Raw genomic sequence first — 13,131 nt, 5'->3', positions numbered from 1 at the left:
TGAAAAAAAAAACTGTTGCTATAGCTGCATCCACGCTAACCTCTTCACCAGCAGCTGTTTTTAACAGCCTTGCAGTAAAACTAAACTACGACCTCAGCTACAGCCTCTCTCTCCTCAAAAGATGCTGATTGGTCTGGTCATTTTCTGACCAAGAACAGATGTTTCAGATAAGAGCTTTGCAAGATGGATCCATCTAATGACAGACATGGAATCTGGCCAATCTATCAGCTGTGCACGGTTTGTTATGCACTCTTGAGTTCTCTGAATTAGCATTTTCTTCACAGGCCTTACAGTCTATTGTGGCTTTTAAATCTGTCTATTATTGATTACATTTAGAAAACATTTTATCACATCTCCAACATTTAAGATAAACATAGTTATTCTGTAGAAAAGTATCTCAGTTTTTAGAGGCCCATGTTACTATTTCTGGCATGTGCAACTTTATGTGATCACAGCTTTACTGAACAGGTCTCATGTAACTCTAAACTCTAAAGTTCACAGAAACCGGACATGTTATCAGGGCTTTCTTTGTTTTTACCATTACAGTGAGGCAACACTCTTTTTATTGCCTGCAGTTCTGATCCCACACACACCTTTGGTCTGAGGATCAGCCTGTCAGCCTCTTGATGTGGGAGCGGTGCTAAGTACACCAGGCTACATGTTGACAGTGTTAAGTGTCACAGTGCTGCTCTTTGCTATATTCAGATATGGTGAGAGCTGCACTGACAGAGGTAGCTAAAGGTACGGTGACACGGCCGCCCTCTGAATAATCACAAAGGATAAGATTGTGTAGCTGCGTGTGTTGTCTTTGCAGTGGCTGTGTTTGTGCACATGCTTGTACAGAATATACAGCTCAGTATTTTTGTGTATTTGATGTGCCACAGGGAGGGTTGAATGTTTTGAGAATTTCCCCAGTAGACTAAGGAGTAGAGATACACAGCATTAGTGTGAGGTCTTAGTTTCCATGAGTGTGAGTGTTGTTTTTATTCTCATGGGAATTTTGTGTTGTTTGGATTTGGTTAGTCTGACTACTGACTCAACAATAATGCTTGTTTTCCTCAGGGAGAAAGGGACACACTCCCAGCTGGTGTTGATTAGCGTCTTGGGAAAAGATAGAAGAGGTCAAAAACCGGTTAAATATTGTGATAAACCTCAGACCTTCTTGAAAACTATAAAATTTAATTTATAACCCTAGCTTCCTTTTGAAGCAAACTCATTAGCTTGATCTTACTGTACTGTAAGTATATTCACCAGTTCGGGTGCACATTTACCTATGCAATAGATTGCATTTCAATCATAAAGGCTAGAACGTAAAGTCAAAGAAATGATGATATACCTCAAGCTATCACAAGATCATGGCAATATAATGCATGGAAAATCTCACATGCACTAAATCATCCTTTATATGCTTCTTAATATTAGAAGAAATGTGAGTTTGATACGTTTTCAGTCAGTTCAAAATAGCAACACCATAAGACAGTGGGGCGGTCACAGTTTTCATTAATGTTTAAAATCATTTTCACATGCAACTTAATGCAATTAAAAATGCAGGTTTACACCAGCAGACACACTAGAGTATATTATCCATCAGATCCACAAAGACAGTTTATTTACCTATTTGAAGGTTTATGCTTTTTGTCCTCATTGAAATACTTCAGCCAATTTTGACCATTGCATTCTTCTAAAAGCCACTGATTTTTTTCAAATCCATTTTTAAAAGGGTGACACATAGAATATTGTCTTTTCTTAATATGGACAAAATCACTAACATTTGGAAGGGATGCACAATATTTGATTTTTGCTTACAACTGATTTGCCATTATTTCCAAATCCATTTTAGCTGACAGTAATAACAATACAGATACAAACTGAACACAAAAAGTAGGGACATTTGTGTTTGGTAGATTATTGCTTTGTCATAAAAATCCTTCTTGGCAGTAATTCTTATACTGTTGGGAAGCCTGTTTATTTCCCTTTTAAATGGTGCCACATTTGTAAGAAACATGCATTTGTGGGATGAGCAGCAGAGCTGAGTATGTGGGTTGCACACATGAAAAATTGGCCATATCTTCTTTGCCAATGCCAAACAGCTTGTTCTGCCATTTACTCTTGTTTTAAGCTCCTGGTAACCCCAAGAAGACTGTTTCCTTACCCTCTCAGCACTTAGTAACCATATGCTGTCTTCTACGGATTTGCAGTAAAGGTTTGGAGGACGATATGGCTGATGCCTCTGCCCAGACAGTCATGCAAGCAGCCTTTTTCTAGTCTCACAAGGTTACCAGGAGGCCTGCCATGACTGCCGTTCACCATCAGGCCCGTTTGTGCTGGTGTTAGCAGCATGTGCACTGGAACCTGAACATGTAGAGAAATGTAATGTTCAACAATGAGTTCAGATTTTATCTACAGCAGTAAGATAGGGTCAAAATGTGGAGAAGACGTGGAGAATACTATGCTGATTGCTGCTCCAACAGAGTAACATCTTTTTGTGGAGGCAGTGTGATGGTGTGAGGCGGCATCTCCCTCACTGGAAAAATGAGGCTTGCCATCATGGGAGGAGAGAGATATTGAGATGAGAATAAGCAAACAAGACCAATCTGTAGAGGAAGAAATGGCCTGCCAGCAGTCCTGACCTCAACCTCATTGAACACTTGTGGGATCAGCTTGGGCGTGCTGTTCATGCCAGAGTGACCATCGTAACCACATTGGCTGACATGTGACAGATGCAGGTTGAAGAATGGGATGCCATCCCACAGCAGTGTGTGACCAGGCTGGTGACCAGCATGAGGAGGAGGTGCTCGGTTGTGGCGGTGTATGGTTCTTTCCCACCCTACTGAGGCTCCTGTTTGTTCAATGAATACATTTTTAAATTCCCAGTATGTCTTGCTTCTTCAGACTTCAACCATCTAATCCACCAAACACCAAACAAGAGTAAATGGCAGAAAAAACTGTTTAGCATTGGCAAAGAAGATATGGCAAATTTTTCATAGGTGCAACCCACACACTCAGCTCTGCTGCTCAATCCACACATGCATGTTCCTTACAAACGTGGCACCATTTTAAATTGAAATAAACAAGCTTTCCAACAGTATAAGATTAATTGCTAAGCAGCATTGTTACAACAAAGAAATAATCTTCCAAACACACATTTCCTTACTTTTTGTGCCTATTTAAATGACTAATAAATGAAAACCTTTTTATACAAATTCTGTATTATAATTCAAAATTATAACTTCCTATAATTATCTTTGTTAAAATTCTTACTCTATACCTACCATTTACTAAAAGACCCTACAGTATTAGTGTTATTGGGTTATTTTTTAAGCTAAAGTTTCTAAATAGCTGATTGAGTCAGAGTTAGACCACAGCTGAAATGTAAAAGTGCTGCCCACTCTGTCTACAGCAGACAGGAAATGGAAACTTTACTGACGACCACGTGGAGCAGGCTGCCCTGCTTAAGTGATGGCAGTAAAAGTGTTGCGTATGTAGGACAGCTTAAAAAAAATGTAGGTGGGTGGCTGGTAGGTGAGGATTATGGTCAGTGTCATATTTCATTAGGTAAATTTTCTTCAACTGTAGAAAAACTAATAAATCTTATGAAAACAATCTGCTAGTTTGGCACAGCTCCTAAGTTCACCTCATTTGTCACTGGTAACTTCTTTAATCCCTGTACTTTGCAGGAACAGGTTGCATATTTCTGATTACAGCTGATCTACTTCATGTCCTTACATCACCTTCTCAGATTCAAGATGTCAAAAGGTGTTCCTAAAGCTGTCTGCTTGTCAAACCGGGTTAGCAAACAGTTCTTAATTTGGATACTGGAGCACCAATGACACGAAAACGAGCTCTCTTTCATTATCAGTCACACTAACACAACGCATACTCCATAGTTCTCACTCTGATGGTTTGACTTTGGATCATTTGTATCTGATGTACGGCAAAAATAAAAATGAGGTTCTGCCAAGAATTCAGTACCTAGTGTACTGTTTCTGTCTGCCCTTTGTGCGTCTGTCTGACATTTGTGTGTTTCAGAATGAGTTTATGTCTGCTAACTGTCATCTGGAAAGTTCCTCAGATATTAATTTCAAAGGGAAACCTAAATTTGCAGATTTGTTGCACACTTTCAGCAAACAGCTCACTAATGCCATGCAGCAGTCATGTGAGAGAGGAAGGAAACAGCTTCCCCTGTGGTCATGTGACCAGTGATCAGTATGGCATTGTGTTTACATGAGTTTCATATAAGTATGTACAATAATGTTTATATTACAATAATTACAATAATGTACATTAACACTAGATGTTAATCTGCTGGAAATACTTTCTTTCAATTACTGAACTGGCTAATCAGAAGTCAAAGATAAAACTTTATCATAGATACAACAGGGAATAAAAACATGAATTGTTGTAAAGATTTGATCAGTGCTCTGAGTGAAGAAGATTCTGGCATTAGGGAAGTTTCAGGAAAGAGCAATCGGTCCTATAATGATTTTGGGGTGTTATGGATGATCATTTGACAGTGAACCAGTCCTCATACAGTAGTTAATGCAGGGTATCCGCGGGGTCTTGAAAAGTATTAAAAGGTGATAAATCAATTTTGGGAAAATTAAGACCCTTAAAAAGTATTAAAAATTCTTATCACAACGTTATAAAGTCTTAAATTTTGAAAGTATTTTTTCTGAATTAGCTGTCCAAGAGTTTGAGTCCCAAAAACATCATAAAAGTGTGTGAATTTATTCATTTTTATGAAAAACAAAGATGAACAGGTACATAAAAAACTAGGCTATTGTGGGTGCGTTCGTAAATTGTCTCTGAGAGCGCCAGAGCAAGCTATATCACTGATGTAAATGGTTACAACTTGTAGTGGCGGTGAGGTATTAAAAAATATTGAGAAGGTCTTGAAAAAGTCTTAAAAAGGTATTAAAATTAACTTCAAGATTCCTGCATATACTCTGTAATGAGTGGTTTAATTTCTGTGGTTAAGAAATTGCACTTGATCAGCAGTATTTATGAAAATCAGTACATTCCAGTAATGGTTACATTTTAGCCACTGGCTGTTACAGGTATATAGAGATCCCTGGCAGTTTGAGAGTTAACTAGTCTTTTATGAATGACCTTATGACTTTTTTTTCATTTTCCCTGTCATGTTCTTTGAACTTCTTTGCTCTTTGTATCTTTGAACCTCTTACATGTTTTGTGCAGTTTTCTGCTTTTCCCACCTTTTGATGTAGCCACAGTACCAATGAGGTCATTGACCTCTTTCCCTGACACTGAATTCACCGACTTCTCTCTCTGGATTGATACAATTGTGACAATTCTCTCAACCTGTCAGAGTTTTGCCTGTTGCTCTGTTTTGCTATACATAACAGTGGGCTGACTGACTATAGCAAAAACATAAAAATTCTTTTAATTGGTATTAAGATTATAAGGATTACTCATTTATTTTACAAAATTCTGCATCACATGCATTAATCAATTAACATTGCAAAGCAGATGGATACGCCCATTTCCAAGTTTCTTACTGGCAAATCCATCTTGCAAAGCTCCCATCTAAATCCTTTGTGCCCGGTTAGAAAGTAACAGGACCAATCAGGGTCGAGGGGCAGTACTTTTGGGTGAGGCAGAGTCGTGACTAAAGCAAGCAGCGACAAGAGGCCGGTGCAATTATGGCGGAAGAGATTAGCATGGACGCTGCTAAAGCGTACATTTTGATGGCATTTCTTCATTAAAAGAAGAACAAAGAACAGCATTGAGTTGTTTTCTTTTCAAAAACAACAAAAGTCGGGTACTGACATGTCTACAGTTGCCATGGTTCGCATTATGCAGCTATCTATGGAGTTTATTTGTCAGTAGTGGCGCACCTCGGTTTGGGGCTAGACGTCACGTGTTTTGTTGATCTGATTGCCCTGTAAAGATGTGACGGACAGAACGTTCATCCAATCACCCTCCGAGTTTTTTTTTTTTTTTTTCAAAGGCTCTGCCCTTTCCCAAACGCCATCTATGGAAGGTTTCTCAGATGGATATGTGAAACACATCCATCTGGCGTGCCAGGTTATTAATCAGTTGAATCCCAGTGAAAATCTGTGGGGTGAACTGAAGATGAAGGTCCATGCCAGAAGACCATCAAATCTGGATGAGCTTGAGAGATTAGCCAAAGAAGAATGGTCTGAGATTCCTCAGGAGACGTGACTGAGACTTGTTGAAAACTACAACAAACTGCAGGCAGTTATAAAGCAAAAATAAGATATAACTAACGATTCACATCAACAGGGGTAATAATTTAGACCCTGGTAGTTTTTGTAAAATAATTTTGCTTCTGTCTGCTAAGTAAAATAATGTTAACATCCAAAATAAAACTGGAACGTTTGGAAAATATGTGTTAAAAATTCCTTACCAGACCGTAGAAAATGCTTAGGAAAAACTGAAATTTTCATGGGGGGACTAATGATTTTATCCTCATCTATAACTAAACCTCTGGAAAGACTTTACTGACTTCGCTGTAATAAACCAGCCCCATTACATGGCATGGACATACTATTCAAAAGGCCACTCTCTCCTTTTAAGGGAGGGCTCTGCTTGTCTTCTGCAGGTAGCTCTAACAGTCAAAAAAGACAAGATGCTGATTTTTCCAACTGGCATCTGAACTATGAAAGGTTTTGGGACCAAAACATTCCTATAACCATTTGTTTGAATTTGTTTTTCAATGGTGGTGACAGCATAGATGATTTAGTTTGCAGCAGTGTGTAATAGAACATGTTATCCATGCAGATGCAAAAACTGTTTGACTTATTTGTATTTAAATGGAATATTTACAGTCATAAGATCACTCTAGCGGTGCCACACTGTCATGAATGAGAGGAGTGTGGTAGAGAAGAAGTAGGAGTGGCCAGAGACTCAGGGACCCCCTCCATTTTACTGCACAATACAGACTGAAGTGGTTCACCCCAGTCCCTACCCCCTTGTTTTTGCCACGTGGTATGTTCCAACCCAGTATTTAAATCCGGGAGCTTGAAGGCTGTGTTGTTCATGGGCTGAAAACCGGTGTAATCAGGAAGCTGAGGGAGACAGAGGCAGAAAGGGAGAGAGAGAGGCAGAGGAGAGAAGAAAAGGGAAAAAACCTGCCTCAACATAATACTGGAGGCTGCGACAGTAACAAGAGGAGGAACAAGGAAAGGAGAAAGAAGGAGGATTTTTGACATTGAGTGCTAGATCAGAAGAGAGGATATCCACTGTCTCTCTTCTGTCTCTTCTTTGCTGTCATTTGCTCTCTTCCCCTGTGCCGGCGGGGGAGGGTACATTGACCGTCCCAGGCCTAGTTACATGTCCCAGCATCCTGCAAGAGCTCAGACAAGGCCACTGCAACCGTAACGGAGACTGTGAGAACAGGACAAGACAGGGACACAGAGGTACTGTAACCCGTGCTGAGTTATGATGAATAGTACTACAGACTGTAGAACCGGTTAATGTGAATCATGCGTTAGTAGAAGTTTGAACAGTTATGTGGGAAACATGGGACTTGTCACTCAGATGTACCGGCTCATCGCTGCAGTGGGAGGAAATACAGGAATGAAAGTAGGATTCATAAGCAGATGTTATGCAGCTGGTTGTTAGCCATGTTGCTCACATTTGGATCCTTGATCTGTTCCATAGTTTATCACAGAGTCAGGCAGCTGCAGTGAGTGAACATTTGGGGCATCAAGTCCCTGCTGCTGTGTGCTACTTCCTGCGTGATGCAGTAATAATACCCAGGGGATTAATCACTGAGATTCTTGCAAGTGTGCTGACAAGATCACGAGGAAAAGTCAGGGGAGATTTGTAGCAGAGGTTTGGCCGAGTAAAGGGTGCCACTGAAGAAAGATGACAAGTGCTATGGTACTGTGAATCCTACTTTTGAGAAGTCCACCTGACATATCTGTTGTGTTTGTGATGGCAGGGGCTCTTCCTTTTTCACTTTTGGGGGTGTTGATGGTATAGAAATCTGCAGTGGTAAATTAAAGTGTCTCACTAAAAGCAAGGTTAGGGAATGCAACTTTAGTTCTAGAGCGCCATTTATACAGCAGTTAAGAGTGCTTTACAGAGCTAAGACCAAGGCAATTACAACCTTAAAATTCAGCAAAAAGGGCCACTTGCAAAGTAGAATAAAAAAAATGTTAAATGAAAACAAATATCAATTGAATTAAGAGTTGTTTAAAAGAAGATAAGTCATGAAAACAATCTTTTTTATTCTTACTATAGCGCTGACATTTATTTTGCCTGTCCAACAGGGTTGAGTGTTTTTTATAACAGGGATGGTCCCCCAACTATTTTTAAAGTAATTTTTATTGAAGTCTGGAAATTTCACCTCCCATGTTTGTTCTCTTGCACCCAGCCTGCGGTGTACTGATAATGTTAAAAAAGACGAAGACCTGAAGTGGAGGTTTATTCTCATCTGTGGTTGCTAAGGAACATCTTAAGCGTATGTCATCTCTCCCCCTCTCAGAGATCAAAGTGTGGTCTATAAAGACAAATCCTTGTTGCTTAAAGCAAGAGCAGCAGTCACACTAGTCCAGACAGCGAATTTAAACTCATCCCCGCAGGATGCTCAACACACGAGTTACAGATGCACCCAAGCAGTTTGTAAAGTCATGTTTAAAGTCCGTCATGTTTTACCAAGTGACATCCATGGCTGATGTCCATGTGTCCAGTTTCAGAATAGAGAGCCTTTGTTTTTTTCACTTTGTTCTTTGTTTGTTTAAATGCCCTCACCCTCCCCCGGCATGGCCATAGATCTGCAGGCCTGCCTACAGAATTAGCTGGGCCCCTGGAAATTTAGGGCCCCTGAAAAATGTTGATAAATATAATAATAATTTATTAATATCAATGGTGCTGGCATCTTTTCTAACAGTTGACTCATTTTGAAGATAAAAAGTGTGGCAAGCTTCTGTTGGGTTCTTCTTTTGCTGAAAATATCTTAACATGCTTTTTTAACCTCTTTTCAGCACTTTTTAACTGTTTTTCACCACTTTTAAAAAATTCTTGCTACACTAAACCAATTTTTTGCCTCTTTTGAACTTTTTTTTTTTTTTTTTTGTGGCTTTCAACTCATTTTTGGCATTTTTTTGACCCCTTTTAACCACCTTTGTTTCTGGACATTTTTGACCCTGTAGGCCTTTTGCCTCTACCAATTTTTCCACTTTAACCCATGTTTGGGCAGATGTTTCATTATATTTCCCTCAAAGTTGTCTCAGTTTTTTCTACTCCATGTTCTTGAATCTAGACTGTTGTGTGCATTATGACTTAGCTATGAAGCCTGACCTTTCTTTCAAAATGATTTTATTCAATGGGCCCATCCACATTGTTAACACTGACCAAGAGAAAGATAGTAATATTGCAGCCAATATTGTCATGTTGTAGTTTGTTTAAGCATTAATTATTGCAACGTAACATGTTTGGCGTCAGGCTTGAGGAGTGATAAGATAACAGCTTCAACCCCGTCAAAGCCAACAGGTGGATGCTGGGGTGGAGGTGGGTTGAAAGCAGGAGCACAGTGCTGATCCAGGGTAAAGCAGAGGAAGGGACATCAAAAGAAATCTTGCAGCTTAAATAGACCATTAATTTAGGAGGATGTGAGTCATTAAGATACATGTCAGGTGTGAATGATTGAATCATGTAAGGAAAAAGAGTTTAGTTTTTGTCTTGTATGTGTGTGCCATAAATGCCTGCTCACTGTTTAACTTACTCATGTTTTCATGTATTTATAATGCAAAACTATAAACAGTATTAGGATAAAGATCATAGGGTGATAGTGTTGGCGTAAGTGAATAAAATGTGTACAACCATATGGCCACCTATTAACACTGATAGACTGGGCAGTATTTCAACATCATCATTTATTAACAGGGTTGCAAAAAACAATGTAGTAACTCATTGCTTTGTCAAACTTTGCCAGGCCTGTTTTTAAAGAGAGATACTGGCACCACCCAGTAAGAACCAAACCAGCACAAGACACACCCCAGCAAAGATAAAAACAAGAGAGCACAGGAGGAACGTTCATTGTTTGCTTAGCACAATAGATAATTTCTCCCTGCAGCTACAGTCACCGTCATTACCTGGAAAAAAGACACACTTGCTAAACTCTTAACGTCAATAGATGACACCTGTTGAAACCTGGTTCTCTGTCATGAAGGTGTAGAACTCAAAACAGACCCATTGAATATATATGTTTTTTAAATTTAAGAGTCAGGTTGAAATCTGAGTGTAAAAGAAAACGTTTCACAGTGCAGTGTGCATCAAGTGCTTGTCTGAGCTTTGGAGACTGTTTTGCTAGTACAAGTGTCATGGAGTGTCACTTGCAGCCTTTTAAATGCCAATCGTCTCTTAAACCATTACAGGGGAAACATAAAGTAACAACAAGTTTGGTTTTCAGCACAATGTGGAGCTCATGGGACTTGCTGTTTGTTGCATGTTAGGGGATTTCAGAAGATAAAGTGATTTATATTATTATACAGAGGGAACATTTATATAAGAATGACTGAACGCTCTGTTTTTTGACTCCTTCAGTGCATGAACTGCTCCTCTGCTGTTTTTTTGCAGGAGGGTTGGGGCGTATAAGACAAGCTGTGAAGAACTGTATTGATCCTCACAGAGCAGCAGAGGCAGCTCCACAGATGACTGTCTCTCTGGTTGGGTTTAAAGGAATAGGTGGGATGTGTACGTGGGTGATGTGCAGACTCAGGTCCCAGAGATGTGAGAGAAAGCTGAGAAGGAGAGCTTTGCCAATATTACTCTGGGGTCAAAAGAAATTAACTAACACAGGCTAGATGAAGATGAAGGGGCTGTGGCATTTAAACTCTAATGTAGATCAGACACTCATGCAGGGTAAGCAGTGTTTGAGATGAGGCTGGAGTTGGCGAATCTTTACAAGCCTGTGTTTCCCCAACATTTCTCTATGCAACCAAACAAAACCTGCATACATGTTAATGTCAGATTTAGTGCCAGAATTGAAAACAGGCATGTTTAGTCTCATATTAATGTTCAATCACACACAACTGGGTTAAAGTGTGTCTAAAGGACTAGTCTAAAGTCTAAAAGTCACTATCTGGTCGCCCTGATATGAGATATTTATCTTTATTGTCCCAAACATGAAAGACATAAATCATCATGATAATTGACCATCTGGCTGACCTTTGGACAGACTTTCTTTTAATTAGTCATTAACTGAATCACTAAATTAAATGATTTAGCACCTTTCTGGAAATTTCCCAGTATAGTCATGCAGAATTTTGTTTTTTCCTTTCTTTTTTTTTACAATTTGTCTTCCTTTCTTGTTTTGTACTTTTAATACACACATTTAATGCACATAATCTCAATCCTATTGGTCAAGCTGCTTTAAGTGTGGAATGATTTTTTAATAATGGTTTCAAAGGCCCTCATGATGAGATGTGGAAGAAGAGATATGTGAAAGATTAAAAAAGCATAAACACTTCTGTACTTTGTACACACTACCAAGTGAATGTTCAAGTTATATATGGCCCCTTGAGTTCATTTTGTGATCATTAATATCTAAAATTATAATTCTTAGACTATTTTTCAAATGTGCTCATATATCCATTGTCAACTTGCCATGTTAATTGGATAAGAATGATGCATTCAGGATTTTTTTGTCCCTCAGCATAGGGCTGAATTATTTTGGGAAAAAAATCTATTTTTTTTTTTTTCTGTGCAATTTAATGAGATTATGTTTCAAGTTGCTCATCTTACAGTCATGGAAGAAAGTATTGGCACCCCAGGAATTTTTCCACAAAATACAACATTTGTCCCAGAAATTGTTGCAATCGAATATGTTTTTGGTATACTCATGTTTATTTCCTTTATGTACATTGGAACAACACAAAAGAGAAGAAGAAAAAAGCCAAAATTGACATAATTTTACACAAAACTCAAAAAATGGGCCGGACGAAATTGTTTGCACCCTCAACTTAATATTTGGTTGCAGACCCTTGGGGAAAAAACTGAAACCAATCACTTTCTCTAACCATCACCAAGCTTCTTACACCTCTCAACTGGAATTTTGGACCACTCTCTTTTGCAAACTGCTCTGGTCTCTCAGATTTGAAGGGGGTGTCTTGCACTTTGAGATCTCTCCATAGGTGTTCAGTGGGATTTAGATCTGGACTCATTGCTGGCCACTTCAGAACTCTCTAGGGTTTGTCTCCAACCATTTCTTGGTGCTTTTTTAAGGATTGTTTTGGGCCACTGTCCTGCTGGAACACCTATGACCTCTGACGCAGACCCAGCTTTCTGACACTAGGCCCTACATTGCATCCCAAAATCTTTTGATAGTCTCCAGATTTCATGATTCCTTGCACACAGTCAAGGCACCCAGTGCCAGAGGCAGCCAAACAACCCCAAAACATCTTTGAACCTCCACCATGTTTGACTGTAGGTACTGTGTTCTTTTCTTTGTAGGCCTCATTCTGTTTTCTGTCAACAGTAGAGTGATGTGCTTTTCCAGAAAGCTCTATCTTAGTCTCATCTGTCCACAAAATGTTCTCCCAGAAGGATTGAGGCTTACTCAGGTACATTTTTGCAAACTCCAGTCTGGCATTTTTATGTCTCTTTGTCAGCAGTGGGGTTCTCTTTGGTCTCCTGCCATAGCGCTTCATCTCATTCAGATGACGTCGTATGGTCCGAGCTGACACTTTTTCACCCTGAGTCTGCAGGACAGCCTGAATTTGTGTGGAAGTTGACTGAGGATGTTTATCCACCATTCCAACTCTTCTGCGTTGCATTCTTTTGTTAATTTTTCTCTTCCGTCCACGTCCAGGGAGATCAGCCACAGTTCCATGGGTTATAAACTTCTTGATTATATTACACACAGTGGACAAATGAATTTCAAATCTCTGGTGATGGTCTTGTAACCTTGAGATTGTTCATATTTTTCCACAATTTTGCTTCTTAAGTCCTCAGACAATTCTGGGCTCTTCTTTCTCTTCTCCATGCTTGGTGTGACACACACAGGCACACAACACAAAGGTTGAGTCAACTTTTATACATTCTAACTGGCTTAAGGTGTGATTTCTAGATCACCAGCACCTGTTACTGCCACAGGTGAGTTTAAATGAGCATCACATGCTTGAAACAAAATGATTTACCCAC

The 13,131-nt window shown here is 39.4% G+C and overlaps 1 protein-coding gene across 6 annotated transcripts in view; it reads left to right on the top strand.

Moving 5' to 3' along the window:
- The window catches only part of LOC121505570 (AMP deaminase 2), a 40,901-nt gene that overhangs the window by 10,837 nt on the left and 16,933 nt on the right, over positions 1-13,131 (top strand). Inside the window, exon 1 of one of the 6 annotated variants that reach the window (XM_041781061.1) lies at positions 7,152-7,400. The exons of the other annotated variants lie outside the window; for them this stretch is intronic. The gene's annotated coding sequence lies outside the window, so the exon portion shown is untranslated. Of the gene's footprint in view, positions 1-7,151; positions 7,401-13,131 lie in introns of those variants that run through there. 6 annotated transcript variants of the gene reach the window in all.

This window comes from Cheilinus undulatus, linkage group 3 (genome assembly GCF_018320785.1).
Source record: "Cheilinus undulatus linkage group 3, ASM1832078v1, whole genome shotgun sequence".
NCBI classification, from domain to species: Eukaryota; Metazoa; Chordata; class Actinopteri; order Labriformes; family Labridae; genus Cheilinus; species Cheilinus undulatus.
Note: the sequence above shows the minus strand (reverse complement) of the source record. Positions and strands in the feature narration are given on the sequence as shown.